Consider the following 18,757-nt stretch of genomic DNA (forward strand, 5'->3'; position numbering starts at 1 on the left):
CCAACAGGCTAGAGCCACCTGTTTGCTAGAGTTATGATGGCCAAACATAGGAGCCAGTTCTCAGAAGGGAGCACAATCCCAGAAACAGAAGTAGACACATCATTTTGAAACAGAAAAAGAATGATGCCAATTAACATGAAGCCCTAGTCCACATAGTCAACTGTAGTTCCATAATTTTGTTTTGTACAAAATGCTCATATTGTAAGTGTTTTAAATTGTGGAAATGAAAACATACCACACTCCAGCCCTGACCCTGTACGTCATTTTTGCTCAGAGTTATGTGGATTCTCTGCTTTTTCTATGGTTTCTCTGCACCTGAGTTATTTTGCTTCTACATTATGTTGGTAGATTTTATCATTTAAGTTTTTACTCAGGTAGGGCACATAGGAACTGTATATACTAAGCTGTTTCATGTTTAAATGACTTTATTTCTCAGTGACGGTGACAATGACAACAGACACTAATATATTTCATTACCTTGTTTCTTGGGTACTTTGCACATGTCAAACCCCGCCCTGGATTCGTCGGCCCACCCAACATCTCTTTCAAGTTGGCTTGTTCTCTTTTGTCTTTTGTCCTTGAACTTCTCCTCAGAATGGCCTTGATAGAGAAGAGTGCACATCAATTTGTGTGAACCCAAGTGTGATTTTCCAACCTACAGATTCAGTCCTTTACTGATTCAGAGTGTGTGGTGACTTTACCCTCAAGGTTAGCAATTATACTAGATCATGGCAGTCTGTTTTCCATATCTACTAGCTTCTCTGATTATAGTGAAGTATTTGCTTTAATTATTTGTTCTTCTGTCATCTCTGATCATCTCAAATCCTCCTGGTGAATGATGTGGCTTCCTGTCTCTTCCTCACTCTTCTGTCTTCTTTATTAATTCAGAGAGAATATTTCATTCTTCAGGTGTGTTTCCTTGGGCACGCCGTCTTCCTTTCCATCTTGTTCCCTTGTTTGTTCATATTGCCTTTGAGCTGTTATTTCTTTGAATGCGTGTCTCATTAAGTTGTCATGCAGCATGACACCATTGTGACAAATTCTCTGGTACTTCCTGAATTTTGTTTTCCTTTTAACTTCTTAGTCTGTCATTTACATGGCGTGCTCCTTTCTTGTATGTTCTGTGATGAGGTGTAATTGTAGACTCCCCACAGAATTCTTTATCCTGCTCTGGAGTGAAAGGCTGTGCCAGCACATTCTCCTTGCTCTGACCTGATATTGGTGTTTTCACCTACTTCCTATCAGATCTAGGATAGATTTGCTTTCCCAGCTGAGCTTCAGTTTGAGGGCTGCGTATAGGGGTGCTGTTTGGTTTTCTGTGGGGCCCGAGGATATGGAAGGGAGGAAGAGGATCTTGATGAGGTCCTGTTCTCTCTTCTGCCATATTGCTCTCTTAAGTGCCCTGTACTCACTCAGTGTTGGGAGGTGCCCTAAAGCCTCAGACTTGGACCCCAAATGGTGAACTATGGAGCCCTTACTTTCCTTTCTCACTTATCCTCTCTTGCCCATTTCCACCCCCCCCCCGCCACAATTCTTTTTTATTTAAGATTTTTATTTATTTATTTGGAAGAAAGAGAATGAGAGAGAACGAGAGAGAGAGAGAGAGAGAGAGAGCATGAGAAGGGGAGGGTCACAAGGAGAAGCAGACTCCCTGCAAAGCAGAGAGCCGGATGAGGGACTCGATTCCAGGACTCCAGGATCATGATCTAAGCCGACGGCAGTCGCTTAACCAACTGAGCCACCCAGGCGTCCCTCTCCCCAGCAATTCTTTCCAGTACCCCTCAGTTAAGAAAGCTAAGGTTACCTCTCAGTTTGAATTTCCACATATTTGGAAGACAGAGACCAAAAACTCTCGAGATTTGTGAAATCACCACTCGAGTTTCTGAGGAATGGAGCAGAGTCAGGAGTGAACTATGCTGTACTTCACTCAAAATCCCTTTTCTTTCTTTGGTTTCAAGTTTGGGGGTTTTGGGAATCAGGTTATATCTTCTCTGTGTTTGGTGTTATAGGTACTTTGGGGTTGTACTTCTGGTTTCTACTAAGTTTTTGCTCTTTGCGTACAAAGGAGAGACTCTAATGCAATCGCAGTTTTTGTCTTTAGTTGCAAGTTTATCTTTACAGCAAACTTCTAGTATCTTTATTAAAAAACAACAAAAACAATAAACCTTCCTTTTTACTTTATCTCAAGCATCTTTTTGCATGCTTAGCTTCTGTTTTTCCCCCCTCATCAAATGATATTTTGGAGACAATGATTAATAATACAGTTTCCCTGGTTGATTTAAATAAATAGCTCTTTCTTAATTTTTGTGATTGGTATAAATATAATAAATGACCATTATTAAGTCTGGAAGGGAACACAAATGATTGAGATGCAAAATATTTATTTTATATATGTTTTTAAAGATATGATTGAGAGGAATTACTTCTCCCTTTTTGTCTTTGGGGTGAAGCCTAGCCCTGTGAGGACAGAGTGTGTCAGCGAGGTGGTAGAAAGGAACATCATTTCTGCTTCCCCAGCCCAGCCCTGCCTGGCACGTGTCAGCCCCAGCAAGCCTGGGGAACAGCAGGATCCCACATGAATTAGCAGTGCTGCCCTAAGGCTGTGTCTACTGTCATCTGTATCACAGCTGACTTACCACATCCAAGTCCACAGACGTCCTCACTGCTCCTCAAAACTGCCACAAACCCCCAAATCCCCGCAGCAGCTCCCTGACCCTTCCTCAAAGAACCCCTCCTGCCCCTGGCTGAAGTGATTCCCCTCTAGGAACCTGCCCCCCTCCATGCGCTATCCCTTCACGTCCCCATCAGCATCTATAGCCCTCAGCACACTTGCAGGTGTATGGGTCACATGCACTAGAACATAAGCTCTATGATGCAGGAGGTCTGGTCTGACATGTCCAGCTCTACATTTTTACTATGCTCAGCATTTCCCCATCACATGAATCAAATGCTTTTCTGAGCTGTAAGTCGGGTCCATGGGACTTGTCCTCAACCCCAGATTCCTGCTTTGGCACTGGAGTTTTCTTCCAGCACCTGAGCTCTCCCCCTGAACTCACCTCGGCCTTGGGACCTTTTCAGTCTTCCTGGTCCATGCTGCCCCCCTTGGGGCCCTCTTTGTCATGCATACCTACCCCAGCCAGTAGTTCTTCCCATGAAGGCGATCACCTGCGGACTCCCCAGTCACATGCATCTTGGTGGCTATGCCCACCCCACAGTGATTCTTCAGATCCACCCTGACCTCACCTTGTCCTGTTGCAGTCAGCAAACCCACTGAGATCATGAACACAGGATGACAAGCAAAGGGCAGGTCACAGTGACTAATTGCCTTAACTTTAGCTCACTTCTGAAATGCATTATTCTTATCCACTCTGGAATAGCATGGATAGTCCAAGCTGGAATCCTGGAAGATGCCATGGCCATGGGGAAATTGTGCCAATGCACTGATCAGTACTGTCCACTGCTCCATTTTTTCATTTCACTCCAAACTCTCCAGTGCTGAAGGAAGGCAAGTCAGCCACTCTCGTAGAACAGAATTCCATATCTCCTTGATGTAAGAAAGCTTTAGGAACAAAGTACAAGTTCTGCTTTTGTTCTCTGCAGAAATTCTTTGCAGGAGCAACTGTTCCTATCTGGTTGCTTTGTGGTTGTTTGGAGTATTTTTCATGATTCCTTTTGGAGTCAAGCCCAGGACAGGCCCTTTCCTGCTCATACCTCATCCCCAGAGGGAGTGGGAGAGCCCCAGTTCCTGAAAATTACTCTTGTTCCAAGGAGGATTCTGCATGTCAGACTTGCGAGAGAGAGTGACCGACCACAGAGATGAGCACTGAGAGTCCAGGTCTAATTGTAAAGCTGAACGGGAATCCTTGCAGGAACATTCCTCCTTTCTTCCCTCTTCTCTAAATGACAGGCAATTTCCTCTTGTAGAGTCAGTCCTATCTCAGTAAATCACTTCCAGACTGGCTCACCTTGACTTCACAGGACTCAAATAGGAAGGAAAGAGGATTACCTTGCTTCTCTGCTGTCACCAAGAGATCAGATGAAATTATTTTAAGTTCAAATGTTTAAATGTGTTCACTTGCCAGCAGGAAATAAGCTTCAGAAGGAAGATTCAGGTGGAAAATATGGGATCAGACACAGCAATAATGGTCAGGCCTGGCTGATACAGAGTCCTTGCTCTCTGTGCCTCAAGAGCCAGGTCACCTTTGCTGTTCTATTTATAAAACTCACTCCTGCAGAAGTCACTTTTAATGCCTGCTATAAATTGGGAATTGGATAATTTCAAATGCTATTACCTGTCAGCATTCAGAAAAGCCACTTTTCTATAGCTTTTTATACAAGTAAAAATGGGTTCCCAGCTCAAAAAGAAGCAGAGCTTTGTATCATGAAGATTTATATGGGCAAGTCAGCAAACACTCCTTACAGAGCCTTCACCATGTACCTGGTCCAATGCCAGCAGCTGGAAATCATAGAAAAATTCAGTTTGTCCTTACCCCAAGTTGTGCACCATCTAGCAGGTGAAGGTTGCTCAAGGTGACTTAAATAATGAAAGACAATGAATTTTAACCTAAATTCTATTGTGAAAGGAGAGCTAAATGTTGAAGTTCTATTTCATACTCTCTAGCTCTTACTGCTTAGAATATTATTTTAAAGAGCCATAACCTGTGAAGATTCTCCAGGAGTCACTGAAATTGTCAAGTCTCTATTTTAAAATAGAATATTTAGTTACTGGGTCATAAATAAGTAACTTTGTATATACTGGTACCTGAACAATTAAAAAAAAAAACCTAAAGTAAATAAGTAAGATCTAAATAACTAAAGAAGAAAATAAACGAGCTTGAGCATTTATTTAAAAACACTTTACCACACAGAAATTTCCATGGTCAGACTTATTTTAATTGGATGGAAGGCTGGCATTCTTTCATTAACTGATATTTGTTAGGACTCAATACCATTACTTTTTTTGGATATTACCTTTTAAACATTTCTTTTGAAGTAACTACAGACTCACAGGCTTACAGAAACAGTGCGTAGATTCTCATGAACAATTTATTTAGCTTCTTCTAATAGTGACATTTTACATGAATGTACAATGATATCAAAACCAGGGAACTGACTTGGTATAAACCTGTTCACTAGACTACAAACTGCATTCAGTTGCCACCAGTCTTTAGGGTTTTAAATTGCACTCATGTGCATGTGTGTGTGTGTGAGTGTGCTCGAATGCATTCACAGTACCATCCTGTGTGATCTGATCCTACCTGTGACCCCATCACAGCCAAGATGCAAAACCATTCTGTCACCACGAAGGCATTCTCTCCCGCTACCTTGTAGAGTTGCACCCCCCACACACCCCCGTCCCTGTCCCCTGGCAACCACTAAATATTCTCCTACTTGGATTTAATTTTAACCGTCCTGTTTGGCCCACCACACTGGCTTGGATCTTGTTGATGAAGAGTTTCAGCCAGATTGTGCTTGGCATCCAGACGAATTAAACATTAAGGGAATATCAAAGTGGGACACAGTGACCTTCTAGCAAACTGAAGAAGGTAATTCATTTACTTTGTTGTTCTTTTCCTTTTTACTAATAGAATAAATCTTGGTTGCTCCTTTTTATAAGGTCAGAAAGCAGAAGTGCTCTCAGAGACAATCTAGAGGGGAAAGTATCTGTCATCTCTCTATCTACCTATCATCCATCCATCTATCCATCTATCATCTATTATCCATCCATCTCTTTATCTATCTATCTGATCATTTTCATCTGTTCCCTGACCCAAATATCTACCCATCTATCTAAAATGAAAGTACAACCTCATTTAAATTAAAATCAAATCTACTCCCCAGTAATTTAGCAAATAATTTAACAAAATATCAACATTAGGGATTGTGAAGAAAAAAAAAAAGACCAAGTTACTTGGTTCCAGTAACTTAACAAGAATTTCATAACATCCTAGTTCTCTAAGTGGTTAGCAATAATTATAAATCCTGTTCTGATCTTCAAGTCCTTTTCATTCACATCACCTCACAGTAGTTTCAAATAGTTACATGAGAAGTTCCCAAAGAAATTTTTGACATTCATAGACAAAAGAACCAAAATGACGAGAAACATCTGGAACTGTGTAACTAAATGAGTGGTTTTAAAAATGTTTAAACTTACTATTTGGCAAGATTACATTTCCAAGATATAATAATTTTTATTTATATTTCATATACAACAATAGTATCATAATGTGTATATTATATATTATTATTTATATTTATATTATATAACCATATAATATAGTGATATTAATACATAATATTCTCATTATATATAATTGAAATTATTACTGTATATGTTTTATTATATATAAGTATGTAATACAAGTCAGTATTACATATGTAGCACAGCATACAGTATGTTAACTTTCTATTGTTTTTATTTTATAGATTTATTATGTATTATTACTATTTATCACACAGGTCATTTGGCAGCACCTGACTATGAGGACCTTGCTATATACATATTGCATTTAACACAGGGAGGGATTTCAGGCAGTTACCCTTACAAGTGACACGGAGATTATACTTCACAGTGAAACTGGAACTTGCATCTCCCACAGGGTCTGGAGCACCTGAGTATTTAATTTATATGTATTTATTTTTCTATTTGATTCTAAGCTTGTGTAGGGCAAAGTCCTATTGTTCTTTGGATCCAAATAACAGCTTCTATAAGATGCATACCATATGGGCAAGTTGGAAAGGAGCTGTTAGAGTATTTCTACTAGATTCAAAAATAAAACCCAATCTAAATATTGGGTGTTTTCTTCTGTAAAGGCAGTAGGTTTCCAGTGTTACAGGAATAGCTGGAGAAAATTTTCTTTGGAGTTAGTCCCTGTCCTTGGTGCTGAGCATGATTTACCCTGCTGGTCCAAAGACTAATGCCTAGTAAAAATATTTTTCTTACACATTTCTAATAGAAACTATTGGTTCTGTCCTAGACCTGAAACCATGAAATACTTATCTCATTACTGCCGAACATTTTATTCAGCTTAATTACAATATAAAGTGTTTTTTCTCCAACAATTTATTTAGAAAGATTTCAAACATAAAGACAACTTAAAAGAATTTTATAAAAAACATCAACACAGCCACCTCCTAAATTCTATTTTTTTTTACTATTTCTTATTACATTTGCCTCATCACATATGTATCCATCTATGCATCCCTCTATCCATCTATCAACCAACCTTAATTTTTCTCCACAACAAAATAGGTTTTTGGCATCAGTACAGGTCAGTCTGAGTCCTCAATGTGCATTTCTTCAACTAATGTTCCATATTTCTTCATAGTTCTTTTTTTTATTAGAATACCTCACTTTTAAAAAGGAAAAGAAAAGCCATTGCCCCACAATTTGACATTCTGTTATGAATAATACAAATAAAAACCCATCCAATACCACTGTTGTTGACATATGCTGCTAGGTAAAATTCTAGAGTTATAATTCCAGATAAAGTAGTTTGCACATCTCCTGGATGCAGACAAGTAGAAATGTTCTTTACCTTCTTGAGAAGAAAGTCTGGGACATTCTTTCCAAAGACTCTCCTCACCAAGTCTACTCAGGGTGAGGTTATCTTGAATCTCTCAGGAGCCATAACTTTTCTTTCTACCTGAATGTGGAGGGGGGCCTAGTTGGTCCCAGGGAACTTCTAGGCACTAATGTGCCCTCCCCCACTGAGAAATGAACTCTGACCAAGAGTGTTCTTTGTTCTATATTGAGCTCATGCTTTCTTTATGTGTAACACATGTGTTTCCTTGTGCATTCCCTCTGGCATGTGGCATCTAAAGGTTTTTATCACTGGCCTGACTTTTAATGTGGGCTTTCCAGAGTATTTCCTTTAAAATGGTGTTTTGCTAATTTAAGATTACATAATATAAATGAAAATGTGTACAATTCCTTGTCATCTATGATAAAAATTGACCTTCTGATGAAATTCACTTTGGATGCTCAAGGGAGGCCCTGCTCTCAAAAACACATGGTTCCCAGATAGGAATTCAGATCCCCTGAGTTATATGGATTTCTCTAAGTTTTCTAGAAGGAATAAAATATGTAACCTAATAAAATTATCAGCTAATTCCTTTGTGTATTTGCTTTGAACTACTTGTTTTTGTGGGCCATCTTGGAAAGGGTCTAAAGATTACCATTGACTTTGCATTTAAAAGTTGCATATGAAAAGTTTGCATTTAAAATAGCATATAAAAAGCTATTTTAATAGAACCAATATTGTGTAATATGCATTAAGGGCTAAAAAGTACCAAACACTAAGGGCCTTATGTATATAAACCTGCTCAATCCTTTTAGCAATCTTATGAAGTGAGTACTCTTATCTTCAACACTTTACAGTTGGGGAAACTGAAGCCAGGCTAGGTAGGATAATTATTTACTGAGGGTCACAGAGCCAGTGAAAGACCAGCTGTAAACTGTGTTATTTTGTTCTAATTTGCTCTGAATGCACTATGCCACCTCTAAAACTAAGTCATATGGAGGTATTTCCTGAGAAAGAGCTTCAAGTGTCTTAGCTTGTAGTGTATCATTTCATTATTTTCCAGCATAGTCCACCAAACATACTTCCAAGTGGCTTTATGGGAATAATGAGTCTGTCTCCGTTTTTGATGTGTCACTGCTGACTTCTTCCTAGGCCTCACCCTACTTTCTGCTTTTGCTTACATCTGGACAGACTGATAATAAAGATCGAACATGCCTTCACTGTTCTGCACTGGTAGGAGATCCAAATCTCCCACACATGGGGACTTTCCCCCAGTCCCAACCCTAGCCACTCCAAAGGTCGACCTCTCCTTCCCCTGTGCCCAAGCCAGCCCAGAATACCTGTGTCTGCCCAAATGCTTTCTCCCAAATTCTCTTGGTGTATAGAGTGTCATGATCCTCAACACCCAAATCTGTTTTCTGTGGAGTGATAACAAAATATTTAAAGAATTTTGATTTGGCCTAACTTTAAGGTTCTTATTAGTTCCATCATAATTATGCAAAAAGAATTAACTAAGACAGATTAAGATCAGAGACATAAAGTGGAAACTATCCCAAGGTTGTTCTTTATGACTATTTTCACTAAAATGCTTTTTGTGATTTTGTTTCAAGCCCTAGGTCCCTATACTTCCCTCAATTTCTTTATTAGGTTGTCATCTACTGACTGTGATCCTGGTGTGAAGGCACAGCTTACGTGGTCACCACAGCCTAACCCTTAAGTGGCTGTCCTCTGCCACCAGAAGGCCAAAGCTCACAGGCTGAGGGATGGCAAGGCAACAAAGAAGGAGGAATCTGCTCCCTGCACTACTTCGTGGAACACAGAACCAACCTCAGTCTCTCAACCTGTTCCCAGGACCATATGGGTCACCTCTGAATGACCACTGGTGTCCAACAGGTAGAAACCATCTATCTTGTTCCTCCTTTGGCTGCCACCTTGTTAATAGTGTTTATATTCACCTCATGGCTCAGGACAAAGACTGGAGTACTTGTCTTTTAGTTCATGACCCACATTTGGTCAAATTACATTCTAATCCATGTCTTCATCATGTCATCATGCCTTAATACTCCAATGGCCCCCTAATTGGTCTTTGCTTCTCCTTGCCACCCCATCCTCAAATCCATTCTCCACTTAGAGCCAGAAGAATCTTTCTAAAAAAAACATAAGTCCAGGGTTCCTGGGTGACTCAATGGGTTAAGCCTCTGCCTTTGGTTCAGGTCATGATCTCGGTCATGATCTCAGGTCATGATCCCAGGATCCTGGGATCAAGTCCCGCATTGGGCTCTCTGCTCAACAGGAGGACTGCTTCCCCCTCTCTCTCTGACTGCCTCTCTGCCTACTTGTGATCTCTCTCTCGGAGTCTAATAAATAAATAAAGCATCTTTCAATAAATAAATAAATAAATAAATAAACATAAATCCAATCACCGCTCCCCTGACAAAACCATCTGATAATTTAGGTTTTTACTTTATATAAACCCAAATGTCTTATCCCAACTTATTTTGATATGAATTTTTTGATAAGTCAGAGTTGTGTGCAGAGAGGATTAACTATAGCTAATTGGGTTATAAGTTAATATCCAAATGACTAAGAAGGATACATTTTTTTTTTAAGATTTTATTTATTTATTTGACAGACACAGAGATTACAGGTAGGCATAGAGGAAGGCAGAGCGGGGGAGGGGAAGGCAGAGAGGGGGCTGAGCAGAGAGCCTGACGCGGGACTCGATCCCAGGACACTGGGATCATGACCTGAGCCGAAGGCAGCGGCTTGAGCCACCCAGGTGCCCCAGAAGGATACATTTTAAAACTCAGTTTTCCTTAATCTTTTAATTGCCAGTTGTAAGCCTGATTACTAAATCTAACAAAATAAAAACAATCACCTTCTGATTCTGATCATGATAAATTTTTATGATTATGGGCAGTGTTAGACTAGCTCAAGTCCACACCATAATAAACTCCCTTAAATGATTTATTATTTGCAAACTTATTTAAGTGAATTTCTATAAAATTTCCACTGCGTTTATAAAATTAATGATCTATATTCACTTTGAGTACTTCTAATAACTAGGCAAGTTTAAGACCATAGCAAGTAAACTGTCCAAGAATTAACTCCTGTGACTAACTCCTATGTGCCTAATATTGCACACAGCAAACTGACCCACAGGCCATGCTCCCTTGCTATTTGTTTTTGTAAATGAAATTTCGCTAGAACACTAACACACCCATTTATTGATGCATTATCAATGGCGGCTTTTGAGGTACAGTTGACAGAGCTGAGTAGTCACAACAGAAATCATATGACCCACAGTTCACCAAATCCTTACTATCCAGCCCTTTACAGAAAGTTTGCTGACCCTTGATCTAAGATATTAAAACTATATACATACATGTCTCAAATATCCAATGGTGCTAAGTTGACACACTCGTTACAAACTAAATCGAGTTCTCTTAACACTGTTCAACTTAAAATGACAAGTGTAACATTTTGACACATTAATCTTTTTTTTTATTAATTTTGTTGTTTGGTTTTGTTTTTAAATATTTTATTTATTTATTTATTTGACAGAGAGAGAGAGATCACAAGTAGGAAGAGAGAGAGAGAGAGAGAGGAGGAAGCAGGCTCCCTGCTGAGCAGCGAGCCCGATGCGGGGCTCCATCCCAGGACCCTGGGATCATGACCTGAGCCGAAGGCAGAGGCTTTAACCCACTGCGCCACCCAGGCGCCCCGACACATTAATCTTTTTGCCAATATTTTCTTCTACAACTTTTCAAACACATAGGAAACGGAGAGTCGTATAACACTCACCACTCTCTCCTCCGCCTCACGCCTTGCTCGGTTGAACCCCATCTCTCGTCGCCCATCCATTCTCTTACTTGTCCATGGTTCATGTCTCTCTTTTTTCTTTTTGGATGCATTTCCAAGTTAGCAATTAGTAAATTTCACCAGTAAAGACTTCAGCACATATATCCTTAACTAGAGTTTATTATTTCTTATAATTCTTTTTCCTTTTATTTTAACTTGCATATTATAATGTATATATGTAAAACATATCATTTGAAAAGATCTGACAAATGTGCATGCATTCATTTGGAGGAGGTTATTTTTTAAATTTCATTTAAAAATTTAAATTTAATAGCTTTTACCCTTCTAGTGTACAGTCTTACAATCTTTTTAAATACATAAAGCTGTGTAAATGGCATCATTTGCTGATACGGAGAAGTTCTGTCACCCCAAATTTCCCTTGTGGTGCTCCCTTGAACCAACTCATCCTGACCCCCAACGTATGTCAATCACTGGTCTTCTTCCAGGGGTTCTTCTCACTGCCTGACTTCTGTCTTCACAGTTTGTCGCTTTCAGAATGTCATGTGTATGAGAGGACAAATCCCACTTCACTCTCCATCTAGAGATGGCATGCTGAGCAAAGCCAGCATCCTCTTCCAAAGCCAGTGTCCTCTTGAACTATTTCCAGATTTCTGTAGCCATACCAAAGCTAGGATGTTTTCATTTGTTTGGATACCGGTGTTTATGGATATCTAACTACCTAACTTTTTTTTTTTCTTTCAACTTCAAACTGGGTCCAGTATAAGATCCCAGAGGCTGATCTGCAAATCAAGCTACTTTTGTTTGTGTGTGAGACCCTGTGTTCAGGATTGGGCGACTTTTCTAAGAGAAATATTGGGGGGGGGGTTGGTTTCTTTTTTTTTTTTTTACCTGATTTTGGGGATGGAGGGGAATCCTATTTTTTACAGTATATTTGTTTTTTCATTAACATTTCCTTTTAGCCTTGAATTTTTACTAAATTTCCTCCTGACTTAAAAATCCAGCATCAAAATTCTCCAGCCCAGAATTCCAAAATTCCCAGCTCTGCTCATCGTGTGGCCCTGGGCAGTTCCATTTCCTCTCTCTCCAGGACTCCATGCTTCATCTACAAAGTGGAGATGGTAACAGAACCAGCCTCATAGCGTTTTCTCAGATAACAAATAAGAGGTCTGGGAATCCTGGGAAACACCCACTCAGTGCTACGGAATCTTGAATATCATCATCATCTCTGACCCCTACTGTCCTGTTTTCTAAAATCCCAAGTTCTCCTAAATATTTCCTATATTTTGAGTAGCCTACATATATAAATTATTATAAATTCAGGACACAATACTGACATGGTATTAATTAATTCCATAATTTTATTTCATATATTTAATTGGAGATCCTTCTGAGATTTAAAAAAAAAAAAAAAAAGACACTTACCTACTAAGGAAAGGGTTTTCTCATTTCAAGGGAACTGAGACCCCACTAGGATGGTCATATCTGGAGAGCCATGGGTACTTATAGGCCTTGGATTCTGAAGCTGGGAAGTAAAACATAGGACACCATACATCCTGGGTCTGACTCTGTACCACAGATGGGCACTCTGAGTTCGTTTTATAATATTCATGACAACATGGCTCTTGTAGGGGAATGTGATGGCATTCAAGTTTTCTGGAGCTAAAGTTACTCCCTGATGTAATTCTTCTGTAACTTCTTTTAATTTTACCATCAAGCTGGTTAGCTGAAATTCAGCAGTATCACCACCCGTCATCATAGATGACTTCCTACTGCCTGGTGGAATCCTGCGCATGTCTACTACTCTCACAGACATTCCAACAATGTAGTCAGGTTCTGAGTGTTTCCAAGTACTGAATATTCCAGCCCCTCCCATCCACCTGGCTTCACCACCTTGTGCCAATGACTCTTCTTACTTACCTTCCTGGGCCACTATCTCTGTAGCAGACCAGCCAGTTCCTAACACCAGGCTCCATCTCTTCCAGCCCTTGGTTCCATGTGGAATGCTCTTCTAGATCTGTATTTACAAGAGTGGTTTCTTGTCATCATTTCTCCCACCTCTTCAGAGAAAACAGCACCGACCTTGCAAAAAGAAAAAGAAAAGAAAAAAAAAAAACTACATCGGCTCAGTCACGCTTCATTATGGCCCATTCTTCTTTTTCCTTTTGGATTGTATGTGTATTTCCCATCTTTCTCTCTTCTTTTCACTGTATCTGTGAAGGCAAAGTCTGTATCATTTCCTGCTTCATCTCCAGAACCTGGAACAATGCATGGAACAGAATGGGTGCATACTCAGCCAACAGTGAACAAATGAATGAGTTAATGGTCTGCTTTTTTTTTTCTTTTTTTTTTTTTTTTTGATGGAGCAATGGTGCAACATTTACTATTGCTAACATTTCTCAGGAAAACAAAAGAAAGGCTAACTTGAATAATCCCTCGGGGTTTTAGATCTATTTGAACCATGTGTATATAATGGCTGTGCAATTTAGGAAAAGTGTCCTTGTGGGTAATGTGACTGTCTCCTTGCCCAAGCTGTTCTTGGGCGAGGAGGATTAAGTCTCTACAACAGCAGCCTCAGCCCAGGTGGCTGGAGAGATTGTTATCTGATCTGGGCTCCACCTCCCAGTTTGGTTTGCTTAGAAGACATCCTTTGTCTCTGTAGGTAAAAGGCTTTGAAATGGAAATGAAGGAGGACCTAGTTAAACTAACCCCAGGACATCCTGTGCAAAGCACTGAAACTTGAATGATTAGTGATGCCAATTAAAACACTAAGAGGCTCTGCCAAAAAAAGTGTTCATAAGAGGACCTGCAGAGACATATACAGCCACAGCGGCAGCCTCAGAGCCTGTTAGCTTTTGTGGAAGAAAGCAATCACGATTTTTAAAATTCAATCAGTAGACTAGAAATATAGCTGAAATCTAACAGAAAAGAGTAGAAAAACAAAAAATAAAAAAGTAGTAGCTGAAGTCAATAACATGGGTATTGATTATGGGCTCGGGAGGTATGCGAGTGTATTTTAAAAGAACTTCCAAGTCACATCTCCCATAAGAGAGTTTCAAATTTTAGAACTAATGGAATTTGAAATGCGGGCTGTATTCCTCATTCATTGTTTCCATTTGGTGATAAGATATCTTCAGGGACATAATGACCAGCTGTATCCAGCACTCATGTTGGTGAGATAATGTTTTCGTGATTTCAAGCGATATTAATTGAGCATTATTTGAAGGTAGATTGTCACCAGCTGCCTAGTAAGGATAATGTGCAGTGCAATTGAACCTGTGAGTAACCATAGCACCGTTATTTCAAGGGCACTGTGTTGGGGAGGGGAGGGCAGGTACCAGTCCCTATTTGAATGGTGAGAGTAATTACAAGTCCTCCCTCCAGAAAAATGGCCACATTCAAAGATCTGATGCAGCCTTCCCCTACTCTGCACCACAGCAGCTCAGGAAAGAATGCCAACACCCCAAGAGGAGTGAGCGCATCAAAGGCAGGTAGACCCCTCGCCATGGTATCATGGGATCACAGAACGGAATCAGAGTATGAAAGAATCTTGTATCATAAATTAAAGGAAAAATAATAATAAAAGCACGTAGGCCTTAGGCGTATTAGCAAACTGTTCTTGCTACCAACATCTTCAGAGTGAAATGGAAAGTGATAAGCTTGTATTAAGAATCTCAAATTGCTACACAATAATTTACTGTAATGGCAAACTTTCTAAGTCTGTTTTAATTTATTTTATCTATGTATAAATTATCTATACATTGAAGCATGAACCCCAAATGTAGATCCTTGAGCAGCAGAAGGGAAAGCTGATGATTTAAAGACAAACATGAACACATGGAAAAAGATCTTGGTATCTGTAAGGTTTTACAGGCGAGACACACACGACAGCAGGCGAGACAGGCACGAGGCAAGGTTTATTAAAGGCGCCCTCCGGTGAAGTTCTGCGACTCAGGAGAGGTGAGTCGGGGAAGTCGCTGGTGGGAAGGGGTTGGGTGAGTTTTTATTGGGCCAAGGCATGGAGGGGGCTCATAACCGTATTTGGTAAGGTTAGAGGTTGGGGGTTGGAAAGTCCCAAAGTGGCTGGTTTCTGTTTCTCGCATAGGTTTCCGTTTGCTCAAAGTGATGTGTCCTTGACAGATGTCCTTCTGGTGGGAAAGTCCTGGGTAGGGGAAGATGGCGGCCTGGCGGCCATTTTATTTTTCCTCCTGCATTCCCAGGGCCGCCGACCTAACAATATCAAGTTGGGTGAACTTGAATCATCTTAGGTGTGAAGGGATAGAGGTCTATTCACCAATATCTGTAGAAATTGGTCTTAAGCATGCCACAGCAAGAAAGGAGAACAAAGGTTTTTGTACCGAGCCACAAGAGGTAGAGCAGGGGATGGAGACTCAGGTGTCAGTAATGGTAGCAACAGAGTATTAAGCTGGATTCATTCTCTTGTCTAAATTCTGAGCCCATCTGTGATCATGAGCTGCAAATAAGGGGAGATCACAGTTTTCTTTGAGAATAAAGGGATCAGAAGGCACAAGGCCGTGCCTCCTCCTCTGTGTCAGGAGGACAGACACTTGGCTCCTGGACCTCTTTCGAAAGCATAAGCAGGATGAGGGTTGCCTTGGTTGCATTATTAACTTAGCTCCAAGTTCTGTTTTAGGCAATTATGTTTTATGCACCTCTTAACTGCATGTTCGTTCAATCATTAACTATGCCTTTTTTACCCCTACTCTCTGTTTATGCATTGATTGTGGAAACCTAGTGGGGAATGAGCCATAACATTTGACTTGAAGTCATCCAAGGTACCTCATGGTACCAGGCCCTGAAAGGCACCTCATTGTTTGGAAGAGTGCATGCCTCCAGACTGTTTCAAACAGTCTTTCAAACCCAGATAAGCTGTCCCTAGGCTCAGCAGGGAAAGGGAGCTTTGGGAATCATCCCCAGCCTTCTCACTGGGCCACCCTTCTGATAAGCAAAGTTTTCTTTGCTTCCAAACCAGTGTCTTAGACATTGGCTTGAGACAGAGCAGAGACTGGACTTGGGTGTCCTCAACCCTGCTAGCAAACTTCAGAGTTCCTTGACAGCTGAAACCCTAGCCCCTTGAGTAGCACACCTTGCAACATATTTTGGAACCTGGAAGGGGGATGCTTAACCAAAAGTGCCCTCAACTATGAAGACTGGCCAAGATCCAACCGAACCAGTGTGTGCCAAGGTGGACCCCAGCGCTAACTTTTCAATGACTTTCCCGTCAGTAGAACAATAAAAGTCACGCCCATGGGTGGCCATGGAACATGCTAGTGGGACATGCAATGTATGACCAAGCAAGCTTCACAGGGCCTGTGCTCTCAAATTTCTGTATCTCCCCCCAGCTATACATACGTAGACATCACTCTTTTTCCCGACCTTTGTTAAGAGAGCCAGCATGAAGGACCCTGTCCTCTGTTCTGTCTCCCTAGTGCTTGACCATAAGCCCCCAAGAAGAGCATTGCTAAGGAATTCCAGCTTGGCCCCAGTCAGCGTCTGTTGCTTGGAGAGCCCAAGACCGAAGCTGGCAACCAAACACTGATGTGTGAGGTGTACGGGCAAGTCTGACTTCCGTAACATCACTTGGTCATTTTGCTCCCATTCCTGCAAAGGTGGTTAATGCTGGGCTTTGCCCAGGAGGAGCTGTGCTGCCCTCCTTCTCAACTCCCGAGTCCCACAGAGGCCGGCAAGTGCTTTGTTCCCCGTGACCCCCTGCGCAGCGCTCAGAATGGATATTCTTTGTGAACCAATGAACTTGAACAAGCTTCTTATTTTGTAGTAAAATGCTTGTGGGCCACAGGGACTAGAATTTTGAAAAGTTCAACCACAGCAGCAAGAGGAAGAAAAATTCCGAAGATAGTGAAGCCGTGTGAATGTCCGACTACCTTCCGAGTTTTCCTGGAGCCCAGACGAGGGAGGTACTGTGTGCCCTCTGGACGGTGAAATGTCCCAGGGATTACTTCTTCAGGGCTTTGAAATCAGGCCTTGCTGCCCTTGGCAAGGCCCTCACCCATCCAGATATATCTCATAGCCAGGGGGGAAGCGGGGGTGCGGGACAGGTTGGGGAAAGCAAATGGATGGGCTGCTTCAGGGGTTCCTCTGTAGTGCAATTCTGAGTCCCAAGGAGACAGAGTTGCTTGGCCCTAAGATAAGTAATTACAATGATTTTCCATAAAGGCCAGAGGGACATGTTTCAAAGGTTGTCCTCTCTGAGTTACCACGCCCGAGGGCTTGCCGGTGGATGGCCAGACAGCAAAGTGGGAAGCCACCAGCCCCACCCACCTCTTGCGGGAGGGGTGGGAGTTGAGGGTTTGGAGAGGCAGAGGCCTTCTGCCCGGGCCCAGCCAATGTAAGACACTGAATCCGCCGGATGCCCCATGGTACCCTGCTCAGGAAAATCTATTAAGACTTGTGTCATCTATCTCCATAGAATTATAGCATAACTACTGCGCTGGGCCCGCAGGATCATCTAGGAGAGCGGGTGGTGTCCACGTTGCTCTGCTACCTGCCTGTGAGCGGTTCCCTTTAGGTCCTACGTCTTTCTTCATGGAAAGCCGTGCTAAATCCTGTCCTGAAAGACCAAAAGAACCCCCCTGGCTAGAAGTGCATTTTTATCCTGTTAACCAGCTAGTTTCGCTTCTGTACGATTGCTTGCTTTTTCACGCGCGCGGGCTAACCGGCCAGTTCTGCTTCTGTAAGATTGCTTTGTCTGCTTTCGCGCGGACCCCTGCTTTCCCGTGCGGGACCCCTGAACCAATCCGCTGGCGCCAAGTATGCCTGTTTAAACTGTCAACCAATCAGCTAAGCCCTACCGGAAACTTGTTTGTATCTGTCTATAAAAACCCTGCACCAACCCAGCTCTGGACCTCTGGGCGTTATCGGCAACGAGTGGCGCAGAGGTCCAGGTTCGAACCTGCAATAAACGACCCTTGCTGCTTGGCTTTGACTCACGTCTCTGGTGGTCTTTTAAGGTGGGAGTAATACTCAGTTGGTATTTCATTTGGAGGTCCCACCGAGATCTCCCCTTCAAGCCCACCAGACAACTGGTCAACGGGTTGCTGCAACCGATCGGTAAGAAAGCCGGCTTTGTCTTTTGTTTCTATGTTTTTCGTATGCTTTGTTCTTATGTCCTGACTGTGTGTCTTGTCCTTTCTGTGATTATTCCTGGGTTAGAATCCCAGGACCTGGGTTAGAGTCCCAGGGCGGTGACTGGCAAATACGCCCTGGCGGACGCGCTATAGGGTTGCCAGCGGGCCGACGGAGACGTCCCTCTTGCCCGGCGGGAACGGCCCCTCAGAGATCGTGGGTTCAAGTCCCACCTCGGAGGCCAACAATGTATGTCTTCATGTATGTCTCCATGTTATGTCTTTAAATGTGAATATGTGTTCCTTGTACTG

The 18,757-nt window shown here is 41.7% G+C and overlaps 1 long non-coding RNA gene across 1 annotated transcript; it reads right to left on the reverse strand.

Moving 5' to 3' along the window:
- Positions 1-6,872: 6,872 nt before the first annotated feature.
- Positions 6,873-18,755, reverse strand: LOC116587093. Its single transcript, XR_004284307.1, has 3 exons — positions 18,680-18,755; positions 16,567-16,576; positions 6,873-6,883 (listed from the first exon to the last, which is right to left on the reverse strand). It is a non-coding gene; the product is annotated as an uncharacterized LOC116587093 (long non-coding RNA).
- Between the last annotated feature and the right edge of the window lie 2 nt (positions 18,756-18,757).

Source organism: Mustela erminea, chromosome 3, assembly GCF_009829155.1.
Source record: "Mustela erminea isolate mMusErm1 chromosome 3, mMusErm1.Pri, whole genome shotgun sequence".
NCBI classification, from domain to species: domain Eukaryota; kingdom Metazoa; phylum Chordata; class Mammalia; order Carnivora; family Mustelidae; genus Mustela; species Mustela erminea.